Source organism: Somniosus microcephalus, chromosome 24 (genome assembly GCF_052327205.1).
Source record: "Somniosus microcephalus isolate GS21.2 chromosome 24, FLI_Smic_1.0, whole genome shotgun sequence".
In the NCBI taxonomy this organism is placed as follows: domain Eukaryota; kingdom Metazoa; phylum Chordata; class Chondrichthyes; order Squaliformes; family Somniosidae; genus Somniosus; species Somniosus microcephalus.
In genome coordinates this window covers 3,917,203-3,938,158 of record NC_141010.1, presented here as the reverse complement: position 1 = coordinate 3,938,158, position 20,956 = coordinate 3,917,203, and positions in this window count along the sequence as shown.

Sequence of the window (20,956 nt, the reverse complement as noted above, 5' to 3'; positions counted from 1 at the left end):
GACCGATCACGTCAACGTCAGATGTGCTATCTGTCAAGACTTCTTGAAAGAAGAAATGACAGTGTTTGACAGCTCTGTGAAGTTGTCAAACACTGACATTCTCTTTAGTTTGATGAACCTTTGTGGTGAGGACTCATCAAACATTGCAAATTTGTAAATTTCAGATGTCTGATGGATCGGAGGGTCCATCAGCCATTACCTGAAATTGACAAGCAGGATGTCAGCTCTCCCCATCCACTGCGGCTAAAGGCTGTATGAAGAAAACAAGGTAAGTGAACACTTTTTTAAACTTATCACTCACCTTGCATACTTACCACTCCACACTTGCACCCATCACTCACCTCTACACCTTACTTCGAGGTGCCTCCGACCGCCGCAGACCTCCTCCACATCTCCTCCAACCCGGCGGGGTTCTCCGAGGTCGGGAAGCCTTCACCTGTGAAGGTAAAATTACACTAATCCCTTTTACTGCCTGTTAACAGGCAGTTAAAAGGATTAAATGCCTTTCCCGCCTCCAGGAGACGGGACCCGAAGCTGCACAGCTTCCCGCCTCCTGGCAAAAGGACACGGAGGCGGGATGGGGGCGGCTTTGCCATCCGCCCCCAATTTCTCCGAGTTTACCGGCTGTCCCGCCTCCATGCCCGCCTCCTCGGGGCTCGGAAAATCCAGTCCTGTGTCTCTGTTTATAAATCCCAGGATCCCATGTGCTTTATTAAATGCTTTGTTAACCTGTCCTGTCACCTTCAGAGATTTGTGCACAAACACCCCCAGGTCTCTCTGTTCTTGCACTCCCTTTGAAATTGTACTATTTAGTGTGTACGCTCTCTCCTCATTCTTCCAACCAAAATGTATCACCTCATACTTCTCTGCATTTCATCTGCCATCTGCTCACCTATTCCACCAGCCTGTCTATGTCTTCTTGAAGTCGATCACTCTTTTCCTCACTGTTTATTACACTTCCCCACTCACCTCAAGACATCCCAAAGTCAACAAATTACCTTTCACTGATTTTTGATGAATTCAGTTTCTCAGACTGCCACAGTGGGATTTAAACTTCTGTTCTGCTGGGTTACTGGTCCAGTTGTACCGCCTGTGAGATATCTCTAGCTGTGCTAGGCTTGCAAATGTTGGCGAGTGGGTCACAGGCTGTTGTGTGATTCTCCCTTGTTCTGGTTCCCAGGTAAGGTGGGCAGGATCTATGTACAGGGACAGAATACTGTCTCCCGGACACAGCCTCAAAGCAGCACTTGGATTACAAGATGCTGCACGTGTGCAGTTTGTGTGTTTGGCTGTGTGGGAGTGATGGGGAAGGGGACCCAGACAGTGACTGAGGATATTAACCCTGAGCCAGGCCCGCTATGGGTCTGGAGCCTAAGTTCTTAGGCCTGACTGTGGAAAGTTCTGGGGAGTTGGTCTGATCAACTCTGATTGGACATCTTCCTAGAGGTTTCATCACATGACTTCCCGCCTCCATCTGCCCCGCCCCCATGCTGCCGCCATTGGTCGGCCAACACGCCCATCCTCGCTGCGCCCCGCCCCCATGCTCCCGCCATTGGTCGGCCGACCCCACGGCCAATTGGAAAGCGAACAGGCTCCTCGTTACCTGATTGGATGATTCTGGACTGTCGGTCAAACTGCCCCTTTCCCCCAGCCTCTATAAATATTTTTAGAACTAATAAACAGAAATCTTCATAGAAATTGGAAAAAGCGCATAATTTTTTAAATTTCTATTATTTCGCCCCCTGGTTTTTTTGCTCCCAGCCGGTGTCCCGAAGATTAATCTTCAATTCCTGGAGACTCCAGGCCAATCCCGGCGGGTTGGGAGCCCCAGTCAGGGAGTCCGCGAGTCCCCATTGACTCTCTCTTGCTTCTGGATAAAAGCGTTCCACTGAAATAGTTAATCGCACAGGAATCCAGTTTAGTTGCTGAGCTGAATAGTTTCCAGACAGACTTGTTGCCGTGCTGACAGCACTCTGACCTTTTCTGTGACAGTTAGGGTGTTTCCAAGTTACATAAATCTGGTGTTTGGTTTGGACTGTTTGGGCCTTTCCAGGGCCACAGTGAGTGTCGTTAAACCAATGAGATACAAATAGACGTGGTCCCAATTAATTCCCCTCAGCTAGCTCAGGATGAGTGTCTCCAGACTCCAGCATGCACATCAGACGAGAACCTTTCTCTTCACAGTACTTCTTGTAGGCACTTTGCAGAGATCAGTAAACGCTCACTGACTGATACACACCTTCACTGACTGATGTACACCTTCACTGACTGATACACACCTTCACTGACTGATGTACACCTTCACTGACTGATACACACCTTCACTGACTGATGTACACCTTCACTGACTGATGTACACCTTCACTGACTGATGTACACCTTCACTGACTGATGTACACCTTCACTGACTGATACACACCTTCACTGACTGATGTACACCTTCACTGACTGATACACGCCTTCACTGACTGATACACACCTTCACTGACTGATGTACACCTTCACTGACTGATACACACCTTCACTGACTGATGTACACCTTCACTGACTGATACACACCTTCACTGACTGATGTACACCTTCACTGACTGATGTACACCTTCACTGACTGATGTACACCTTCACTGACTGATGTACACCTTCACTGACTGATGTACACCTTCACTGACTGATGTACACCTTCACTGACTGATACACACCTTCACTGACTGATACACACCTTCACTGACTGATACACACCTTCACTGACTGATACACACCTTCACTGACTGATGTACACCTTCACTGACTGATGTACACCTTCACTGACTGATGTACACCTTCACTGACTGATGTACGCCTTCACTGACTGATACACACCTTCACTGACTGATACACACCTTCACTGACTGATGTACACCTTCACTGACTGATGTACACCTTCACTGACTGATGTACACCTTCACTGACTGATACACACCTTCACTGACTGATGTACACCTTCACTGACTGATGTACACCTTCACTGACTGATACACACCTTCACTGACTGATGTACACCTTCACTGACTGATGTACACCTTCACTGACTGATGTACACCTTCACTGACTGATGTACACCTTCACTGAGTATAGCTCCCATCCCTGTGGAGACCCCTCTAGCCTCTCCCACTCACTGGGACAGGGTGCAAGAGAGTGAAACCACTCCTTGATTTACTGTTTCAAACTTTGTGTCAAGGACACTGGGCCATCCTGTCCTGTAATCTCGGTCCTATCTGTTGTGTCGGTACCTTTCTACCTAGACACAATTTAGGACTCAGAACTCAGAGATTCAAACATGAAGTGCTTTATTGGAAGGAAAGGAAGTTCTGGCAAGTTCCGAACAAAGAGAGCTAAACTTAACAGAGAACACCCAACCATTTATCTCCTGTGACAGCGCCACCACAGGTGGGAGGAGAACACACAATAGAACACACAATACATAACATTTCCTCCCCTCTTAAATGGAAGGTCCACATTATTCCTCAACAGGTAAGTTACTTTCAATGCACTCAACGAACCTAGGGTAGAGGTAGACTGCCTCAAACCCTGACTTTACCCTGGGGTTTATTCTGCCCCAGTCTTGTAGGTAAGTCACTAAGCCTACAGATCCAAGCGTCTTGGAGGCCGCCGTTCTCTGACAGAATACCGGCGGTCATCACTGGCTTCCACAGCAGTAGGCATTGACACAGGCCTGGATGGAGAAGGTGCCTGTGTCAGTCGAAAGTCAGGAGTTTGCACAGGTGGAACAGTCTCTTTGACTTCCTGTGTTGGAGAAGAGCACTGTGGCAAAGGATGCTGGTTTGCGGTATCATCCAGAAACAGTTCAGGCCAACCAGCCGTTGGAGCCTCTGTGGCTGTCTCTGCTCCTAGCAACAGTTGATCTGTGTGTCTTCTCCAGACGACGTCCTCAGCAGTCTCAACCATGTAAGACACAGGGCCCGTCTGCACGATCACCGTAGCAGGAACCCATTTCGGTCCAGTGTTGTAGTTTTGAGCTAGGACGTGCTCTCCAGGGTGAAACCGTCTCTCCTTGGCTCTTTTCTCTCTCTTTTCAACTTGAGCTTGTTGTTGACAATGGACAACCTGTTCTGCCCTTGGAGGTTTGAGTAAGTCAAAACTTGTCCGCAATTGCCTCTTCATCATGAGCGAAGCGGGGGAAGTTTTGGTTGTGGCATGCGGCTCGTTCCTGTAGGACAACAGGAAGCTGTTTAGACGTTGGTGGATTGAGCCCTGACCTTGCGATGCCTTCAAGGCGTGCTTCAAAGTTTGCACAAACCTTTCTGCCTGGCCGTTAGTAGAGGGATGATAGGGCGCAGACCTGATGTGTTGGACACCATTCACATGCAGGAAGGTTGCAAACTCCTGTGATACAAATTGTGGACCGTTGTCACGAGTTGTTCCGGTGAGCCATAACGGCTGAACATCTCACCAAGTTTCTCAATTGTTTTCTCTGCCGTGGTAGACCTCATCACAGCGACCTCCGGCCATTTGCTACGAGCGTCTACAACCACCATAAACATCTTCTCTTCAAAAGGACCGGCGAAGTCCACATGTACTCGCTGCCACACTTCTGCAGGCCAATCCCAGGGGTGTAGGGTTGCCAGCTGTGGAACATTTTGACATGGGGAACATGTTTTGGCTTTCTCCTCAATATTCCCACCGAGACCTGGCCACCAGAAGTAGCTTCTTGCCATTTCCTTCATCCGAACCATCCCACTGTGACCTGTATGAAGTTGTTGCAGTATAGGTTCCCTCAGAGGTGGCGAAATGATGACACGGCGTCCCCAAAGAAGACAACCTGCCTGGACGGAGAGCTCATTTTTTTTTGAAACGTAAGGTTTCAAACTAGGAGGATCTCCTATAGCTCTCCCTCGAATGACATCGTCCATTACCTCAGACAGGACTGGATTGTTGTGGGTGTACCTTCGCACCTGAACTGCAGTGACAGGTGCTCCCTCCACTTGTCTAAAGTAGAAGATGTCTATCTGACGAGGCTCTGGGGGAGTAACAGGCAAGGGTAGCCTCGAGAGACCGTCTGCGTTGCCGTGCAAGTCTGATTTGCGATATTTAATGTCGTATGTGTGTCCTGACAACAGTAAAGCCCACCTTTGCATCCTGCTTGCAGCGAGAGACGGAATTCCAGTGCGGGGCCCGAAGATTGAAGTCAATGGACGGTGGTCCGTCAGGAGTGTGAACCTTCTCCCAAACAGGTACTGATGAAATTTTCGAATTCCAAAAACGATTCCCAAGGCCTCGCGCTCGATCTGCGCACAGTTACTCTCGGCCTTGTTCAAGGTGCGTGATGCGAAGGCAATAGGTTTCTCTTCACCTGAAGGCATGATGTGGGATATGACTGCTCCCACACCATATGGTGATGCATCACATGCTAGCTGCACGGGTAGCTTTGGGTCGAAGTGTGTCAGGACCTCCGATTTCAGCAATGCTTTCTTTGCTTGGGCGAAAGCTTCGTTGCACAGTTCAGTCCATTTCCATGTTTTGCCTTGACATAGCAACTGATGTAACGGCTTCAGCAATGTTGCTAAGTCTGGAATAAACTTCCCATAGTAGTTAAGTAGCCCCAGAAATGAACGTAACTGGCTCACATTCTGGGGTGCTGGGGCCTCCACGATCGCCTTGACCTTTGACGGCGCCTTATGCAGGCCAGTAGCGTCAATCACATGCTCCAGGTACTCAACTGAAGACTGAAAGAATTCACATTTGTCTTTACGAACTCTGAGTCCGTACTCTTTCAGTCGTTGTAGTGTCGCATCCAAGTTCAGAAGATGATCCTCCTCATTTGTCCCAGTGACAAGGATGTCGTCCAGGTAGCACTGGACTCCTGGCAGTCCACTCAAAATCTGATCCATTGCCCTTTGGAATAGAGCAGGGGCCGACGTAATTCCAAACGGAAGGCGGCAGTACCTGTATAGCCCCTTGTGTGTCACAATTGTCAGCAGCTCCTTTGATTTGTCATCGACATGCATTTGTAGATAAGCCTGGCATAAGTCTATTTTGCTGAACTTTTGCCCTCTGGCCAGGCCCGTAAAAAGATCATCAATGAGGGGAAGAGGGTACTGTTCCGCAGACAGCACCGGGTTAATAGTCACTTTAAAATCCCCGCAGATTCGAACAGATCCATCCTTTTTCAGGACAGGAACAATGGGTGTGGCCCATTTGCTCACGCTCACAGGCTCCAGGACTCCATTCTCGACTAAGGCCTCCAAGTTAGCCTCAACTTTTGGCCTAATTGTATAGGGTACAGGTCGGGCTTTGTGAAACTTCGGCTTGCTGTCAGGTTTAATGTCCAGTCTCACGCTGATCTTTTTCATGCTCCCAAGTTCCCCATTGAAGAGTTCTGCATGTTTGTTTAACACTGCAGTCAGACCTGACTCCCCTTTTGACATCATGCGGACTGCAGGCCAGTCCAGCGTGATTTTCTCTAGCCATGCACGTCCCAGTAGCGATGGGTAATTTCCCTTTACCACATATAGTGGCAGTTTTGCAGTCTGTCTGTTCAATTTAACTGTCACCTCAATGACGCCTCTCATGGCCACAGGTTCGCCGGTATATGTCTTTAGCACAATGTTTGTTGGCTGAAGGGTAAGATGCTTTAGCATTTTGTTGTACACAGTGTCTGAAACAAGGGACACAGCCGCGCCTGTGTCCACCTCCATCCGCACTGATTGTCCCTCCACCAGTGGTGACACCCAGTAGCCATTTGAATCACCTGCAACCATCAGTATGTGCACCTCTTCCTCCTCAGAGGTGTCACTCCCCTCTGTTTTGCTTGTTCCATCATACTGCACTGAATGAACACTCTTTTTCCTCTCTTGTCCAAATACAGACATTTTGCTTCCATGCTTCCCAGCTCTGTCTGTTCTTTTTTTACCTCTACAGGCGCGTTCAATGTGACCCTTTTTGCCACAATTTCGGCATTCCAGCTCCGTACACCAGCAGTCATTAGCGTGATGGCCCGTTTTCCCACAACGGTAACATGTGCCGTTCCGCGCACCTTTAGGCTCAGACGACACCTTGTGAACTCTCCCTGTTGAACTCAACTGGTGAGCCTCCTTTTCCGCCATCTCCATGGAGACACTAACTTCAATGGCCTTTTCAAGAGTAAGGTTGTCCTCAGTAAGAAGGCGCTTCTGTGTGGCTGCATTTTGCAGACCACACAAAAAATCTGTCTCTAATGGTGTCATTCAGCACCTCCTTGAACTGGCAGTGTTCCGACAACCTTTTTAAAGCAGCAATAAACATCATCACTGATTCCCCCTCCTCTTGATTCCATTTGTGAAATCTAAATCTCTCAGCAATAACCAGAGGTTTTGGTGAAAAATGTGCTCCAAGAATTTCCACGAGTTGCTTATATGTTTTAGTTCCTGGCTTATCTGGCTGCACGAGGCTGCAAAGTAAATTGAATGTCTTCGGCCCGATTACACTCAAAAAGGTAGGCACGACCTTTTCATTTGCCACCGCATTCGCCAATACAAAATAGTCAAAACGTTCCATATATGCGCTCCATTGCTCCACATTTTCATCAAAATCACCGATGTTTCCTAATATAGTAGCCATCTCACGTTTCAAATTAATATTTCTGTTTACTCACTGCACCCGTAACGTACGCAGATTCATCCGCTCCTCGTTGCCACTTGTTGTGTCGGTACCTTTCTACCTAGACACAATTTAGGACTCAGAACTCAGAGATTCAAACATGAAGTGCTTTATTGGAAGGAAAGGAAGTTCTGGCAAGTTCCGAACAAAGAGAGCTAAACTTAACAGAGAACACCCAACCATTTATCTCCTGTGACAGCGCCACCACAGGTGGGAGGAGAACACACAATAGAACACACAATACATAACACTATCCAATCCCAAAATCTCTGTCCTATCAAATCCCATAATCTCTGTCCTATCCAATCCCATAATCTCTGTCCTATCCAATCCCATAATCTCTGTCCTATCCAATCCCATAATCTCAGTCCTATCCAATCCCATAATCTCTGTCCTATCCAATCCCATAATCTCAGTCCTATCCAATCCCATAATCTCAGTCCTATCCAATCCCATAATCTCTGTCCTATCCAATCCCATAATCTCTGTCCTATCCCATATGAAAAATTATGCCAATAAGGACACGGAAACCTGAGTTTATTCAAATAGTAAATTATATAAATAGAAAGCTCATTTGATTGTGTTTGGTTCTATAGGAAGTACCAAGGGTAGATTGAGGGTGTGATAGTTTGATTTGAGATGTACAAACACCTGGTCTGATGGCCAGAATATTAAAAATTGTTTTGATTGCATATTAGGACAGGCGACCAAAAGCTTGGTCACCGAGGTAGGTTTTAAGGAGCATCTTAAAGGAGGAGAGAAGCGGAGAGGTTTAAGGAGGGAATTCCAGAGCTTAGGGCCCAGGCAGCTGAAGGCATGGCCGCCAATGGTGGAGCGAAGGAAGTGGGGGATGGTCAAGAGGCCAGAATTGGAGGGCTGGAGGAGGTTTCAGAGATGGGGAGGAGCGAGGCCATGGAGGGATTATGAGGCGTACTAAGAATAATGAGTAAATGATGCAATTGTGCACTGCAGGTGGTTTAATTTCTTGTTACCCCATCTCCTTGTTCAGGTGGTATTGAAGATTCGCTGGCACGAGTTGAAAAAGGGCATTTCTCCCAGTGGTCTGCCCGAGGTTCCTCCCTCAATAATCACCACTAAAGCAGATAAGCCAGTCACTCAGCCCAGCGCTGTGCGTATGATGATGTAGGTCCGGAGTCACTGGACCATTTATCTCTGTAATGAGAGTGCACTTCAAACGCAGATCGCTGCATGACGTGGGTTGAGAGATTTTGACGTTTGATAAAGAGGAGGATTATTATATTATTAATTCTGTTCTATTTTTAACCACTATTTTGAAGCCAACTCGAATCTAAGCCAAGTCCAGGGTCAAAGAAAAGGGGAAGTCATTCACTCTGGTTTTTCACAAGGCGCTAAAATTTCAATCAAAAAAGGGAACTGATGAAAAATGTGATGTTTTATTTCAAAAAAGTGCGTCACAGTGCCCACATTTTCATCTGTTATACGTTTTTTCAAATTTCTGTTATTTGTTGACGGTCGCAATTCGTCACGGTGAAGGGAATTACTGCTGGGAAAAGCCCCACATTACCAACTCTGTACCAGTCCACACATCATACACTCCCCGGGCAGGGACAGCACGGGTTAGATACAGAGTAAAGCTCCCTCTACACCGTCCCATCAAACACTCCCTGGGCAGCTACAGCACAGGTTAGATACAGAGTAAAGCTCCCTCTACACTGTTCCATCAAACACTCCAGGGCAGGTACAGCACAGGTTAGATACAGAGTAAAGCTCCCTCTACACTGTCCCATCAAACACTCCCAGGGCAGGTACAGCTCGGGTTAGATACAGAGTAAAGCTCCCTCTACACTGTCCCAGCAAACACTCCCAGGGCAGGTACAGCACGGGTTAGATACAGAGTAAAGCTCCCTCTACACTGTCCCATCAAACACTCCCCGGGCAGGGACAGCACGGGTTAGATACAGAATAAAGCTCCCTCTACACCGTCCCATCAAACACTCCCTGGGATGCTACAGCACAGGTTAGATACAGAGTAAAGCTCCCTCTACACTGTCCCATCAAACACTCCCAGGTCAGGTACAGCACGGGTTAGATACAGAGTAAAGCTCCCTCTACACTGTCCCATCAAACACTCCCAGAGCAGGTACAGCACGGGTTAGATACAGAGTAAAGCTCCCTCTACACTGTCCCATCACACACTCCCAGGGCAGGTACAGCATGGGTTGGATACAGAGCAAACCTCCCTCTACACTGTCCTATCACACACTCCCAGGGCAGGTACAGCACGGGTTAGATACAGAGTAAAGCTCCCTCTACACTGTTCCATCAAACACTCCCAGGGCAGGTACAGCACAGGTTAGATACAGAGTAAAGCTCCCTCTACACTGTCCCATCAAACACTCCCAGGGCAGGTACAGCTCGGGTTAGATACAGAGTAAAGCTCCCTCTACACTGTCCCAGCAAGCACTCCCAGGGCAGGTACAGCACGGGTTAGATACAGAGTAAAGCTCCCTCTACACCGTCCCATCAAACACTCCCTGGGCAGGTACAGCATAGGTTAGATACAGAGTAAAGCTCCCTCTACACTGTCCCATCTAACATTCCCAGGGCAGGTACAGCACGGGTTAGATACAGAGTAAAGCTCCCTCTACACTGTCCCAGCAAACACTCCCAGGGCAGGTACAGCACGGGTTAGATACAGAGTAAAGCTCCCTCTACACTGTCCCATCAAACACTCCCAGGGCAGGTACAGCACGGGTTAGATACAGAGTAAAGCTGCCTCTACACTGTCCCATCAAACACTTCCAGGGCAGGTATAGCCCGGGGTAGATACAGAGTAAAGCTCCCTCTACACTGCCCCATCAAACACTCCCAGGGCAGGTACAGCACGGGTTAGATACAGAGTAAAGCTCCCTCTACACTGTCCCATCAAACACTCCCAGGGCAGGTACAGCACGGTTTAGATACAGAGTAAAGCTCCCTCTACACTGTCCCATCAAACATTCCCAGGGCAGGTACAGCACAGGGTTAGATACAGAGTAAAGCTCCCTCTACACTGTCCCATCAAATACTCCCAGGGCAGGTACAGCACGGGTTAGATACAGAGTAAAGCTCCCTCTACACTGTCCCATCAAACACTCCCAGGGCAGGTACAGCACAGGGTTAGATACAGAGTAAAGCTCCCTCTACACTGTCCCATCAAATACTCCCAGGGCAGGTACAGCACGGGTTAGATACAGAGTAAAGCTCCCTCTACACTGTCCCATCAAACACTCCCAGGGCAGGTACATCACAAGTTACATAAGAACATAAGAAATAGGAGCAGGAGTAGGCCATTCGGCCCCTTGAGCCTTCTCTGCTAGTCAATAAGATATTGGCTGATGTGATATTAGCCTCAATGCCATTTTTGTCTGTTCCTCCTAACCCTTGACTCCCCTGGAACTCAAATATCTGTGTATATTAACTGACCCAGCCTCCACAGCTCTCTGGGATAGAGAATTCCAAAGATTCACGACCCTCTGAGAGATACATAGAATCATAGAATGGTTACAGCACAGGAGGCCATTCAGCCCGTCGAGCCCGTGCCGGCTCTCTGCAAGAGCACTTCAGCTACACCCACTCCCCCGCCCTTTCCCTGTAGCCCTACAAATTTTTTCCTTCAGATACTTATCTAACTCCCTTTTGAAAGCCGTGATTGAATCTGCCTCCACCACCCTTTCAGGCAGTGAATTCCAGATCATAACCACTCGCTGCATAAAAAAGTTTTTCCTCATGTCGCCTTTGGTTCTTTTGCCAATCACTTTAAATCTGTGTCCTCTGGTTCTTGAACTTCCGCCAATGGGAACAGTTTGGGGGATAAATCTGCCCCCTTAGCGCCTCCCATTAGCACCAGTAAATGGCACTAATGGGGCGCCAGACCAGTATCGCCGGGCGAGGCGAATCCAGCACCACATGCCAAATCCAGCCCCCCCCCCAGAGCACCGCCCTTATGAGGTACTACCAGGAATGTCAATGTCAGGTAGATCGTGACGTCAGTGAGTGTGCAACGCTCACTGACCGCCCAATTTACTAAATTGATTCTCGCCACTTACCTCACCGACTGGAGTAAACACCAGCAGGGAGAGCTGGTGTGCCCCACCAGGAAGCCAGCTCCAGGGATGTTATTTAACGGGATCATCAGTAATCACTCGCAGCTGTCAGCTTAGTGCAGTTTCAGTGGTTTCTTGACAGCTTCACATCATCCAACAGTTTAATTCAGTAATTACAAGGTGCTTTTGTATCAGAAGTGTTGTGGTAACTAAAAAGTAGCTCCATTTATTCTGCAAAGATTCAACACTTGGTAACATTATTGGGGGCTGTACTGGCAGTCGACCTTACCCTCCAGGATCTATGGAGGAGGGAGCGTAGGCAACGAGAAAGACGGGACACAGATGTGCACACAGAGATGAGGAGGGACATCAGGGCTCTCACCAGAAGGCCTTACCCTCTGACGGAATTCTGAGAGCACCTTTCCTACCTTCAATGAAGCGAGGAGCAGTGTATTAGACAGCTCCGCTTCACCAAGGAGGTGGTCACAGAACTCTGCCACCTCCTGCAACCAGACCTCCAGCCTCAGACCAGGATGACTTAAACCCCAGATCCCCTTTGCTCACCACATCCCCATCATTCCATCCCTCTCGTAGGCCGTATCACACCGCAAAGCTGAAATGACAGACACCACAAAAGGGTAAGTGAATTAATAAATTTATCAAAAATCAGTGAACACATATTTACAACAAAAATATTAACTATTCACCCTATGCAATCCCTTAGTGCCTCTCGTTACTGTGCCTTTGCCTTCTCTAGTGCTCCTATGAAGTGTTGGCCCAGTGGCTGCAGCAGGGCTGCTGAGTGTCCGTGCGGGAGACTTCAGATGGCCTTGCAGGACGCCCTCGACCAGCTCTGGGCCTGGAAGGCCCGGCTGTAGACTGCACCACCTCAGCATGGGCAGCAGCAGTCTGGGCTGGCTGGATAACAGGCAGCGACAAGGGCAATGGTGGAGTGGCAGTGGTAGGAGCAGGAATACCGTCATCCTTTGAGAGGACAGCAGTTTCCTGCTCCACTGACCCACTCCCCCTCCCCCGGGGCAGCACCCCAGCATCCCTAGCAATTGCTGGCCTGCTGCAACACCGTGAAAGTCCCGGTCGACGGTGATAGACCCAGCCACGATGGCAGCAGTCAGAGCTTGCGAGAGCAGTCTGAGATTGGATGCCACCAAGCATAGACTGCATTACAGCAGCAAGACGTTGCGTCGCTTCAGCCTGTGCTGCAATGGAAGCTGTCAGATCGCCCGTCACACGCGGCATCAGGTCTGGGTCGACACGGTCTCTCCGGGAGTCTACCATCCTTTGCAGACTGGAAATGATGGGCTCCATGGTGTGCGCAGGGCTCTGTGCAATGTTGGAGGCGGACTCCTCCACGTTCCTTACCATTGCCGAGAGGCTCTCGGGCACCCTTGCCATTGCACCTATCATCTCCGTGTGCATGCCCATCACCCTTCTTCTAAACACCTCCCCATTGAGGTCCTCATCTGAGTCCTGTGCTGCAGAACTTGCGAGCGAACTCGCCCTCCGGGGAACTGGCCCCTGAGCTACTCTTTCCCCCTGGCCTTGCTGCAGCCCACTCGTCCCTGGTGCCTCACCCACTACTATACTAGCCTCTAAAGAACACGTAGTGCCAGTATCTGAGCTGGTGCCTGCGGGTGAGACATGCAGTGACGCGATGTGTTCCTCCTCCTCTTCTCCCGCCGCGCTCTCTACGGTGCCCTCAGGGACAGGCTGCTCAGGTGCTTGCTCATTATCTGAAAGCACAAGAGTCGGGTTAAGGTGAGGGGAGGGGGCAGGAAGGGAGAAATGCCTGCAGACAGCAGGATTAGCTGGAAAGTGCGAAAGGCTTGTGGGGTGAGGGGGAAGTGGGATGTGAGAAGGAGGAGTAGGGACGAACATACCGTTGTCCCCAAGGGGGCCAACGTTGCAGGTGGCCACGGCGCCAACCACCTGACGCCCAATGATTTGCAGCACTCGATTCTCTAGCTCAGGCAATGGTTGGGTGCTGGCTTGTTCCCCGCCTGTTAATTTTATCCCTGATTATCGTTTCTAAAACCTTCCCCACCACCGAGGTTAAGCTGACTGGCCTGTAGTTGCTGGGTTTATCCTTACACCCTTTTTGGAACAAGGGTGTAACATTTGCAATTCTCCAGTCCTCTGGCACCACCCCCATATCTGAGGAGGATTGGAATATTATGGCCAGTACCTCCGTGATTTCTGCCCTCAATTTCCTCAGCATCCTAGGATGCATCCCATCCGGTCCTGGTGACTTATCTACTTTAAGTACAGCCAGCCTTTCTAGTACCTCCTCTTTATCAATATTTATCACATCCAGTATCTCCTCCACCTCCTCTCTCACTATGTCTATGGCAGCATCCTCATCCTTGGTGAAGACAGATGCAAAGTACTCATTTAGTGCCTCAGCCATACCCTCTGCCTCCATGCGTAGGTCTCCTTTTTAGTCCCTAATCGCCCCCCTCTTACTACCCGTTTACTATTTATATGCCTATCGAAGACTTTTGGATTCCTTTTTATGTTACACATGTGCTCACACACTTTTTCTCAATTTCCTCTCGTACTCTTTCACGCTGAGACTGTTTTGCTCGCAGGGGACGTGCAGTTTTGTCTTTGATGTAACATCTGCTGCCTTTGATCTTCTCTAACTCAGTCACCACAGACATTCTGCAGTCGAATTGAAGCAGAGCCATGAAAGGGCTCAAGTCCTGCAGCATATTCCGACTCATTTCACATCGATCTGTAGTGAGTCTGGGCCGACTGGATGGCATGCAGCGACAAGGGCAATGGCGGAGTCTGCTCAGTCACTGCAAACCTCGCCTCTGGCTGGGGCGCCTGTGGCCAAGAAATTCGTCCACTGATTGCAATGGGACTCAATGTCAGGCGCTGAGTATAACGGGCGCCGGCTCTGATCCCGCCGCTTTCAGCCACCATCTGAGGCAAACCCCTCATCCGGGCCTTAACATTGAACACGAACTGCGATGCCGTTTTAAACTATTGCTTGTGTCCAAAGGTGGGGACTTTCCTCTCGGGGGCAGAAGCTGTTAATGCTGGTCTTTCACACCAAATATTGGTCACCGCCTCCCCCCCCGTATTTCATCATCAGACTGGTCCATTCTTGTGATCTGCTCACTGAGACCCCAGCTGTACTGTACCTGCCCTGGGAGTGTTTGATGGGACAGTGTAGAGGGAGCTTTACTCTGTATCTAACCCCGTGCTGCACCTGCCCTAGGAGTGTTTGATGGGACAGTGTAGAGGGAGCTTTACTCTGTATCTAACCCGTGCTGTACCTGCCCTGGGAGTGTTTGATGGGACAGTGTAGAGGGAGTTTTGCTCTGTATCTAACCCGTGTTGTACCTGCCCTGGGAGTGTTTGATGGGACAGTGTAGAGGGAGCTTTACTCTGTATCTACCTCGTGCTGTACCTGCCCTGGGAGTGTTTGATGGGACAGTGTAGAAGGAGCTTTACTCTGTATCTAACCCGTGGTGTACCTGCCCTGGGAGTGTTTGATGGGACAGTGTAGAGGGAGCTTTACTCTATATCTAACCCGTGCTGTACCTGCCCTGGGAGTGTTTGATGGGACAGTGTAGAGGGAACTTTACTCTGTATCTAACCCGTGCTGTACCTGCCCTGGCAGTGTTTGACGGGACAGTGTAGAGGGAACTTTACTCTGTATCTAACCCGTGCTGTACCTACCCTGGGAGTGTTTGATGGGACAATGTAGAGGGGGCTTTACTCTGTATCGAACCCGTGCTGTACCTGCCCTGGGAGTGTTTGATGGGACAGTGTAGAGGGAGCTTTACTCTGTATCTAACCCGTACTGTACCTGCCCTGGGAGTGTTGGATGGGACAGTGTAGAGGGAGCTTTACTCTGTATCTAACCTGTGCTGTACCTGTCCTGGGAGTGTTTGATGGGACAGTGTGGAGGGAGCTTTACTCTGTATCTAACCCGTGCTGTACCTGCCCTGGGAGTGTTTGATGGGACATTGTAGAGGGAGCTTTACTCTGTATCTAACCCGTGCTGTATCTGCCCTGGGAGTGTTTGATGGGACAGTGTAAAAAGAGCTTTACTCTGTATCTAACCTGTACTGTACCTGCCCTGGGAGTGTTTGATGGGACAGTGTAGAGGGAGCTTTACTCTGTATCTAACCCGTGCTGTACCTGCCCTGGGAGTGTTTGATGGGACAGTGTAGAGGGAGCTTTACTCTGTACCTAACCCGTGCTGTACCTGTCCTGGGAGTGTTTGATGGGACAGTGTGGAGGGAGCTTTACTCTGTATCTAACCCGTGCTGTACCTGCCCTGGGAGTGTTTGATGGGACAGTGTAGAGGGAGCTTTACTCTGCATCTAACCCGTGCTGTACCTGCCCTGGGAGTGTTTGATGGGACATTGTAGAGGGAGCTTTACTCTGTATCTAACCCGTGCTGTACCTGCCCTGGGAGTGTTTGATGGGACAGTGTAAAAAGAGCTTTACTCTGTATCTAACCCATGCTGTACCTGCCCTGGGAGTGTTTGATGGGACAGTGTAGACAGAGCTTTGCTCTCTATCTAACCCGTGCTGTACCTGACCTGGCAGTGTTTGATGGGACAGTGCAGAGGGAGCTTTACTCTGTATCTAACCCGTGCTGTACCTGCCCTGGGAGTGTTTGATGGGACAGTGTAGAGGGAGCTTTACTCTGTATCTAACCCGTGCTGTATCTGCCCTGGGAGTGCTTGATGGAACAGTGTAGAGGGAGCTTTACTCTGTATCTAACCCGTGCTGTACCTGCCCTCGGAGTGTTTGATGGGACAGTGTAGCGGGAGCTTTACTCTGTATCTAACCCGTGCTGTACCTGCCGTGGGAGTGTTTCATGGGACAGTGTAGAGGGAGCTTTACTCTGTATCTAACCCGTGCTGTACCTGCCTTGGGAGTATTTGATGGGACAGTGTAGAGGGAGCTTTACTCTGTATCTAACCCGTGCTGTACCTGCCCTGGGACTGTTTGATGAGACATTGTAGAGGGAGCTTTACTCTGTATCTAACCCGTGCTGTACCTGCCCTGGGATTATTTAATGAGACAGTGTAGAGGGAGCTTTACTGAGTGTCAACATGATATTTAACTACATGGGCCATCAGAGCTTAGCTCAATTTTGCCCTCTTGTGATGTCTGTACTTGTATACTTTGCAGCAAGAGTTACTAGTTGGCAATCAGGAGCTGGTACCCTGGAAATTGTCCTTCTCATTGGCTCAGGGCACTGACTGTGGTTCTCCGAACACTGTTCAACTGATCACAGTATCAAAAGGTTTAGATTAGCTATGGAAAAGGTCAGGGCACAATCTAGATTAAAAATACTTAATTGGAGGACGGCCAATTTCAGTGGGTTGCGAAAGGCTCGGGTAAATTGGAATCAAAGATTGGGAGGCAAAACTGTATCGAACAATGGGCTGCCTTTAACTATGAGATGGTTCGGGTACAGTCGAGGTACATTCCCACGAGGGGGAACGGCAGGGCAACCAAAGCCAGAGCTCCCTGGATGTCGAAAGAGACCGAAAGTAAGACGAAGCAGAAAAAGAGCTCAGATGTCAGGTTAATAATACAAGTGAGAATCCGACTGAATATAGAATGTTCAGAGGGGAAGTGAAAAAGAAAATAAGAGGGGCAAAGAGAGAGTATGAGAATAGATTGGCAGCTAACATAAAAGGGAATCCAAGTCTTCTATAGGCATATAAATAGTAAATGGATAGTAAGAGGAGAAACCAAAAAGGAGACTTACACATGGAGGCAGAGGGTGTGGCTGAGGTACTAAATGAGTACTTTGCATCTGTCTTCACCAAGGAAGAAGATGCTGCCATAGACATAGTGAAGGAGGAGGTAGTAGAGATACTGGATAGTATAAAAAATGATAAAGAAGATGTATTAGAAAGGCTGGCAGTACTTAAATTAGATAAATCACCAGGAGCGGATGGGATGCATCCTAGGATGCTGAGGGAAGTAAAGATGGAAATCACGGAGGTACTGGCCATAATATTCCAATCCTCCTTAGATACGGGGATGGTGCCAGAGGGCTGGAGAATTGCAAATGTTACACCATTGTTCAAAAAAGGGTGTAAGGATAAACCCAGCAACTACAGGCCAGTCAGTTTAACCTCGGTAGTGGGGAAGCTTTTAGAAACAATAATCAGGGAGCAATTAACAATAACTTGGATAAGTGTGGATTAAGTAAGGAAAGGCAGCACGGATTTGTTAAAGGCAAATCGTGTTTAACCAACGTGATCGAGTTTTTTGATGAGGTAACAGAGAGGGTTGATGAGGGCAATGCGGTTGATGTGGTGTACATGGATTTCCAAAAGGCGTTTGATAAAGTGCCACATAATAGGCTTGCCAGCAAAGTTGAAGCCCATGGAATAAAAGGGACAGTGGCAGCATGGATACAGAATTGGCTAAGTGACAGGAAACAGAGAGTAGTGGTGAACGGTTGTTTTTCGGACTGGAGGAAGGTATACAGTGGTGTTCCCCAGGGGTCGGTACTAGGACTGTAGTGTATGTACCTTTAAGAGAGAACTACTTTTACAGCTCCTGTATACTGTAGTACCAGCAGTGACCACACCTGTATATAAGCCTTGAGCAGGCATCTGTACTGTTAGTTTTTAGACTACCCTCATCCAGTAAACACCTGTTGATTGTTGATCTGCAGTCTCCGTCTATTTATTGAAGAACACCATACCTTAAGATTCACGGATTCAACAGTGGCGACGAGGTCGATTCGAATCTACCTGCAACTCTGCATTTCCTTCCAAGGATTCGCTCCGGGAGGACGGTGGAAGAAAGTTGAGGCCAGAAGCACGGACGTCGACCAGGAGCAACCGTCCAGTCATCCGGCAGAGAGTGAACATCGCAGGGGAGGCTGTTGAGAGCTGGGCTTGGTTCTCCAGCCACAACGATCCAGCAACAGACTGGCAACAGGTACAGCGCAGACCCTTCCCGGACAGCGGCGCTGGAGCCGACCGATGGCACAGAAAAGGCCGAGCAGCGTCGACGGGGTAAGAGAGAGGGTAAAGCGCACAGGACGCAGCCGGGGGTTGAAGACCGAGCGGTGTCGACGGAAAACAAAAAGAGAGAGAGGGTAAAGCACAGCCGGGGTTCAGGACCAAGCGACGGCAACGAGAGAGGCGCACAGGAGAACGCGCAGAGTGCAGCCAGGGCTCAAGGGCTGAGCAGTGTCCGCGGGGAAAGAAAGGAAGCGCGGGAGATGCCATTTGAGCCGCGGAGAAGAAGGGAGAGTGCGGGAGACGCCATTTTTGAAGCCGCAGTGGAGAAGAAGGGCGAGCGCAGGAAGAAAGGAAAGCGCGGGAGACGCCATTTTGAGTCAGCGGAGAAGAAGGGAGAGCGCGGGAGATGCCATTTTAGACAGTCTAACCACACCCAGGGATGCCGAAGAGTGGCAGTGTCACTGCGTTCGACAATGAAGTCGAAGATTGGGCGACATATGTGGAACGCATTGAGGTGTACTGCAAGGCGAATGAAGTGCCAGATGCCAGGAAAGCACTGGTTTTGTTGAATTCCATGGGTGCAAAAACGTATGGATTACTGCGAAACCTAATAACCCCAGAGAAGCCAGTGGATAAGGATTTCGAAAGCATAGTGGAAATCCTACAGGACCACTTAAACCCCACACTGCTGCTGATAGCAGAAAGATTTAAGTTCCACAAAAGGAACCAGCATAAAGACGAAAGTAATGCTGAGTATTTAACGGAACTGCACAAGCTATCGAAACACTGCCAGGTTGGAATGGGACTAGCAGATACGTTAAGGGACAAGTTTGTGTGTGGGCTTCAAAGTGAAGGAATCCAGAAACGGCTTCTATCAGAAAAGGATCTTACGCTGGACAAGGCTTTCAGCATGGCAGTATCACATGAAGCAGCCGCACGGGGCGCTGCAGAGATACAACGGAGACCGCAAGAATATGGCACCAATGAAATGTCATGTGGAGCAGGGAAGTGTTATCGCTGCGGCAGAACAACACACGACCAGAAGGATTGTTGGTTCAAGGACCAAGTGTGCAGACAGTGTGGAAAAGCAGGACACATAGCAAGAGTCTGCAGGTCAGGGAAGAAAACCAGCAGCAAGAAATCTCCACAGGAGAAGTACAAAAAGGTACATAAGGTGATGGACAGTTGTTCAGACGAACAGAAAAGTGATACAGACTCCGGAAGCAAGGAGCTGGGTTGTCTGAAACTACATAAGGTAATCAAAATGGAGGATCACCAGACTATCTGGGTCACGCTCAAGATAGACGGAGTCCAAGTGAAAATGGAATTGGACACAGGATCAGCCCTAACAGTCATAAACGGAAGGGACTACAAGCGGCTATTCTCATATATACCCTTGAAAGCTACAGAGATTGTCTTGAAGACGTACACGGGGCAAAAAGTCTACCCCAAAGGAAAAATAAGGGTGAACGTGATATACAAAGGCCAGGAAATACCAATAATGGACCTATATGTATTGCCAGATGGAGGACCACCACTACTAGGACGTGAATGGATCCGGAAGATACAATTAGATTGGCATTCCATACAGGCACTGAAGGTTGAGGCCAAAAAGGATGACGACGTCACACCTGGACGACTGTCAAAAATGCTGACTGACGCACAAGAAGTGTTCCAGAAGGGACTCGGAACACTAAAAGGCATAACAGCGACGATTAAAATAGAGGAAAATGCAAGCCCAAAGTTTTTTAAGGCCAGACCGGTGCCTTATGCGATCCGACCAGCCGTCGAAGCAGAGCTGGAAGGTTTGGAATGTTCAGGAGTACTGTCCAAAGTGGACTGGAGCGAGTGGGCTACACCCATCATTCCTGTAATGAAGAGGTCGTTGAGTAATACGCCTGGGGAACCAAAGAAGGTCCGCATCTGTGGGGATTTGAAGGTGACAGTGAACCCAGTCCCTCACACGGTACAATATCCGCTTCCACGGATTGAAGATATGTTCGCCTCGCTATCTGGAGGTAAACGCTTCACTAAGATTGATCTGGCCCAGGCGTACCTGCAACTGGAGGTAGAAGAAGCCTCGAAACAATACCTCACGATCAACACTCATAAAGGTCTCTACCAATATAACCGGCTGGTGTTCGGGGTAGCAGACCCCGGCCATGATGTTCTTTAACCGAAGGTTGAGATCTCGTCTGGATTTGCTCAGACCAAATGTGCGAAGAAATGTTGAGGATAAGCAATTCCAGCACATCAATGAGAAGCCGACAAGGA